The sequence below is a fragment of the Balaenoptera ricei genome, chromosome 6, assembly GCF_028023285.1.
Source record: "Balaenoptera ricei isolate mBalRic1 chromosome 6, mBalRic1.hap2, whole genome shotgun sequence".
Taxonomy (NCBI): Eukaryota; Metazoa; Chordata; class Mammalia; order Artiodactyla; family Balaenopteridae; genus Balaenoptera; species Balaenoptera ricei.
Genome location: NC_082644.1, coordinates 116,498,242 through 116,504,332, shown reverse-complemented (window position 1 = coordinate 116,504,332; position 6,091 = coordinate 116,498,242). Strand labels below are relative to the sequence as shown.

At 37.8% G+C, this 6,091-nt stretch overlaps 1 long non-coding RNA gene across 1 annotated transcript; it reads left to right on the top strand.

The window, feature by feature from the left end:
- Positions 1-3,201: 3,201 nt before the first annotated feature.
- On the top strand, positions 3,202-5,138 carry LOC132367992 (uncharacterized). The gene is made up of 2 exons (XR_009503905.1): positions 3,202-3,300; positions 4,954-5,138. It is a non-coding gene; the product is annotated as an uncharacterized LOC132367992 (long non-coding RNA).
- Positions 5,139-6,091: the final 953 nt, after the last annotated feature.

Below are 6,091 nucleotides of genomic sequence, written 5' to 3'. Positions count from 1 at the left end.
CTTTTGGTTACTATTTGCCTGGTATATCTTTTCCCATTATTTTATTTTCAGCCTTTCCCTTTTCTTTTGCTTTATAGTGTTCCTTCTAACCAGCATGCTATTGTATTTTGTTTTGTTTGTTTTGATCCAATATGACATTCCCTGTCTTTAAAGAGACAAATGAAATCAATTTACATTTGTAAAGACTGTTGATATATTTAGACTTACTTCTACCATTTTATTTTGTTGTTCTCTTTACCCTACCTTTTAAAATTATTATTTCTCATGTTCTATCATCTATTAAATTTGCAGTTTTCTTTATTCTCCTTTTTTCTTTGATAGTTTTGAAACTATAGATGTATTTCTGTTGTTTAACTGGTTGCCCTTAAATTTTTAACATTGATACCCAGATATATATTTTCCCAACAATGTCCAAAGCAGTGCTGTCCAATAGAAATATAATGAGTCACATGTATTATTTAAAATTTTCTAGTAGCCACATTAAAAAAACAGGTGAAATTAATTTTAATAATATGCTTTATTTAACATAATATGTCAAAAAGAGTATTTCAGAATGTAGTCAATATGAGATTATTAATGAAATAGTTTATATTTTCTGTGCTAAATCTTGAAATCTGGTATGTATTTTACACTTAACAGCACATCTCATTTTGGATCAGCCACACTTCAAGTACTCAATTGCCGCGTATGGCTGTGTCTGCTGTATTAGACAGCACATGTCCGATATAATCTACATATAATACTTACACAATTTTGATGAGTTTTGAAAAGTGAATATACCCATGCAACCACCACCAGAATGAAGATAGCAAACAACTGATTTTTGCTTTCTTTCACTCTAGATTAGTTTTGCCTTTCCCCCAATTTCATATAATTGGACTCCTACCTTATGCACTGTTTTGTATCTGGCTTCTTTCACTTAATGTAAGTTACTCATGTCAGTCATTTGTTACTTTGTTCATTGCAAAGTTGTCTTCCGTTGTGTGGTTATATCACCATTTGTCTCTCCATTCACCTGTTGGAGGACATTTGGGTTGTTTCTAGGTTGGGGCTGTCATGAATAAGGCTGCCATTAACATTTGTGTACAAGTCTTTGTGTGGACATATGTTTTCATTTGTCTTGGGTAAATACATACCTAAGAGTGGACTGGCTGAGTTGTATGGTAGGTGTATGTTTAACTTTATAAGAAACTGTCAGGGCTTCCCTGGTGGCGCAGTGGTTGAGAATCTGCCTGCCAATGCAGGGGACACGGGTTCGAGCCCTGGTCTGGGAAGATCCCACATGCCACGGAGCAACTGGGCCCGTGAGCCACAACTACTGAGCCTGCGCGTCTGGAGCCTGTGCTCCGAAACAAGAGAGGCCGCGATAGTGAGAGGCCCGCGCACCGCGATGAAGAGTGGCCCCCGCTTGCCACAACTAGAGGAAGCCCTCGCACAGAAACGAAGACCCAACACAGCCAAAAAATAAATAAATAAATAAATAAATAATAATTAAAAAAAAAAGAAACTGTCAGACAGTTTTCCAAAGTGGTTGTACCACTTTAAGTCCCTCAGTATTGTCTGAGAGTCCCACAGCTCCACATCTTCCACAACACTTGGTACGACTAGTGATGTTGAGCATTGTTTCACGTGGATGAAAAATATACACATTTTCATATGGGTGAAATAATGTACAATGAAAAATTCATATATCTTCTTTTGGGAAGTATCTGTTCAGTTCTTTTGCCTGTTTTTAATTGGGCTATTTCCCTTTTTCTTATTGAGTTGTAGCAGTTCTTTAAATATTTTGTATATTAGTCGTCTATCAGTTATTTGTATTGTGAATATTTTCTCCCAATCTGGGGTTTGTCTTTTCATTTTCTCAGTGGTGTCTTTTGAAGGGCAAAAGTTTTTTTATCACTGATGAAGTCAAATTTATCCATTTTTTCCCCTCTTACAGCTTGTACTCTCATTTTTTTTTTTTTTTAGATTTATTTATTGATTGATTGATTGATTGCTATGTTGGGTCTTCGTTTCTGTGCTAGGGCTTTCTCCAGCTGCGGCAAGCGGGGGCCACTCTTCATTGCGGTGCGCGGGCCTCTCACTACCGTGGTCTCTCCTGTTGCGGAGCACAGGCTCCAGACGCGCAAGCTCAGCAGTTGTGGCTCACGGGCCTAGTTGCTCCGTGGCATGTGGGATCTTCCCAGACCAGGGCTCGAACCCGTGTCCCCTGCATTAGCAGGCAGACTCTCAACCACTGTGCCACCAGGGAAGCCCCTCTCATGTTTTTAAGATATCTTTGCATACTCCAAGGTTGAGAAGATCTTCTCCTGTGTTTTCTTCTAGCAGTTTCATTGTTGTACCTTTTATACTTAGATTTGTGATCTATTTCAATTTAGTTTTTGTGTCAGGTGTGAAGTAAGAGTTGCGGTTCATTATTTTTCCAAGTGGATATCCAGCAATTCCAGCACCAGCTGTTAAAAAGCTATCTTCTGTGTTGTGTTACTCTGGCACCTTTGCTGAAATCAATCAACAGTGAATGTATGGGTCTATTTCTGGATTCTTTCTTCTGTTCCATTGATCTATTTGTCCTTAGGCCAACCTCTCATTGTCCTGATGACTGTAGCATAATAGTAAGTCTTGAAATCAATTCCTTGTTATTTTTGTCTGGAATTTCAATTCTACCTTTTTTTTTTTTTTTAACAGGTGGGTAGTGTATAGGTTTACAACATATCTACTGAACCTGGTTTGATATCTCTTAGCATATCAGTCTAATTCCTAACATTGTCACTTGTTTCCATCTTTGTGGAAGTCAATCTTTACTTACTATGTTCCAGATGGAACCTCTTGATTTTACATGCGAATTTCACTCTTTAGCAGACACTTGACACTGAGTATCATTTTGCAAACTGCACATTATCACTTTAAAAAAATCTCCCTTGCAGGCTTTTTTTGCTTGGACATATTTCCTTCTTGATTTAATCATACTTTTTTAGGGTAAAAATTTAATTAGGATTATATAGTTTTTATAGTCAATGGTTGTGGTGGAGTTGCTGGTTGTCCCACAATACCTGATCTGTCCATTTGCAGACTAAAAGAATTTTTATCTGGGCAGATGGCTGTCTTGCTAAGGACTACATTTCCCAGCCTCCCTTGGAGCTAGCTGTCGCCAATGGGATGCAAGTGGGAGTGATATATAAGCAAATCACAGTTCCTGCTCTTTAAAGGAAGCTGTGTTTGCCCTTTCCCTGTTTCTGCTAATGAGAAGGTAGATGCAGGGGAGAGCCATCTTGAACTCTGGGGACGAGAGCAACACCACAGGTATTATAAAGGAACAAAGCATAAGGAGCCTGAGGCCCTGACACCTTGAAGCTGTTATATGAGCTAGTTATGTCCAGACTGTACTGAGAAATAATTTCTATCTTTGTGAGCCACTAGAATTTTGGATCTTAGTCAGATCAGCCAAACCTATATCCTAATATAATAATTAGATTTACCAATATCATTTACTAACATTTGTTCATCATTGCTTCTTGATACTCCTTCCTTTTTGGTTTCTATTTTCTTTTAATAAATTTATTTATTTATTTATGGCTTCATTGGGTCTTCACTGCTGCACACAGGCTTTCTCTCTAGTTGTGGCGAGCAGAGGCCACTCTTCGTTGCAGTGCACGGGCTTCTCATTGTGGTGGCTTCTCTTTGTTGCAGAGCTCTAGGTGCACAGGCTTCAGTAGTTGTGACATGTGGGTTCAGGAGTTGTGGCTCACGGGCCCTAGAGTGTAAGCTCAGTAGTTGTGGCACATGAGCTTAGTTGCTCCATGGCATGTGTTATCTTCCCAGACCAGGGCTCGAACCCGTGTCCCCTGCATTGGCAGGCGGATTCTTAACCACTGAGCCACCAGGAAAGTCCCAGGTTTCTATTTTTTAATTTATTTATTCATTTATTTGGTTGCACCAGGTCTTAGTTGCAGCAGTTGGGCTCCTTAGTTGCTGCTCGCTGGCTCCTTAGTTGCAGCACGTGGGCTCCTTAGTTGTGGCATGTGAACTCTTAGTTGTGGCACGCATGTGGGATCTAGCTCCTTGACCAGGGGTCGAACCCAGGCCCCCTGCATTGGGAGTGTGGAGTCTTATCCACTGCACCACCAGGGAAGTCCCCAGTTTCTATTTCTTCTTGGCAGAGGACATCTCTTAGGAGATTTTTCATCAAAAGTTTGGAGGATGAAAAATTCTTGTTTTTTGTAAGTTTGAAGATGTTTTCATTTTGTTTAGTAATAGTTTAGCTAGGTATATTATTCTAAGTTAGTAGTTAATTTCCCTCAACACCCGGAATACCTGAAGGTATTACTGCATTGTTTTCTTATCTCTTTTGTGGTTGAGAGTTCTCATTTCAGTTTATTTATCATTTCTTTGTGAGCAACCTATTTTCCCCTTCAGGGTTGCTTTTAAGATTTTTCTCTTCATCTTTGAAATTCTGAATGTATCTAGGTGGAATTTTTATTTTTATTTATTTAGCATGGCATTTGTTGTGCTTCTTTATTTTGAGAACACATGTCTTTTTTCACTTCTTGAAAATTCTTAGCTATTATCTCTTTGAATATTGCTCTCTTTCAATTCCTTCTACATCATACTTCTGGAAATTTCTGTTATATGTATTCTTGATCTTCTAATGTTATTTTCCATTTCTCTTAACTTCTCTCTCATATTTTCCATCACTTTTTCTATATTGCCTTCTAAACGAATTCTTCAGTGCAATCTTTCTATTACCCAGCTCTCTCTTCATCTAGTTTACAGTTTATTCCATCTTTTGAGCTGTTATGTCAATGATTATAATTTTTTATATCCATTTGTTCTTGATTCACGTCTGTTTGTTTTATATCATGTTTTTTGTTGTTCCTTTACTTATCTCTTTGTGGAGCTTGAGCATGTTTATTTAAAAGCATTTCTAAGAAGGTTTCATTCTTTGAATTTCAACAGTAGTGAATTCATCTCCTGATTGAACTTGGAAGTGGATTCATCCCCAGTCAAGCCTCCAGATAAAAACAGAGCCTAGCTGACACTTTGCAGCCATGTGAGACCTTAATCAGAGGAAGAAGCTAACCTCTGCCTGGACTTTTGACCCACAGAAACCATGTGAAAATAAAGTGTGTTGTTTTAACTCATTAGATTTGTGATAATTTGCTTGAAGATTAGAGGACTAATTATACATGTCCCTATATTTGAGTTATAGCTTATGAAGTTCTGTCTTTAGTATGAGTGAAGCTCTTGGAACTTATGTACACTGAATGGGGTAGTCCACCAAAATGTGAACAGTGGTTATACATGGATGAGAGACCATGGGTTATTTTTATTCTCTTCTATAGTTTTCAGTCTACCAAGTTTTAAAATATGATATCTATGTAAAACAGCCAATACTATTTGTTTAAAGTAAACATTTTGTTAAAGAATAATAACATAGAGAAAATGGTGCAAATCTTAAATGTTCAGTTTGGTGAATTTTTACAAAGTGAACACATCTATGTAATCACCATCGAGGACAAGAATTAGAATATTAGCAGCATCCTAGAAGCCTCTCCTCTTGTTTCTTCAGTTGTTAACTCCAAAAAGATAATCATGAATTTGACTTTTATCACCAGAGGTAAGTTTTGCTTGTTTTTGAACCTTTTATAAGTGGAATCATTGAGTATATTTATTTATTTCTAACTTCTATCATTCAACATTGTGTTTGTGAAGTTCATAATGTTGTCCTGTGTAGTGATAGTTCAATCATTTTTAATGTTTTTTAGTATTCTGTTGTGTGATTATATCAAACTTAGCTATATTATACTACTGGTGGATATTTAGGTAGTTTCCAGTTTGGGACTTGCTATGGACCGAATGTTTGTGTACTCTCAAAGTCCATATGTTGGAATCTTAACCCCAATATGGTGGTATTGGGAGAGGGTCTATGTGAGATGATTAGGCCATGAGGGTGGAGCCCTCATGAATGGGATTAGTACCCTTATAAAAGGGACCCCCAGAGAGCTCGCTCACTGTCTTTCTGCCAAGTGAGGATATAAGAAAAAATCAGCAGTCTGCAACCTGGAAGAGGCTTCTCACCAGAAGCCAATCATGC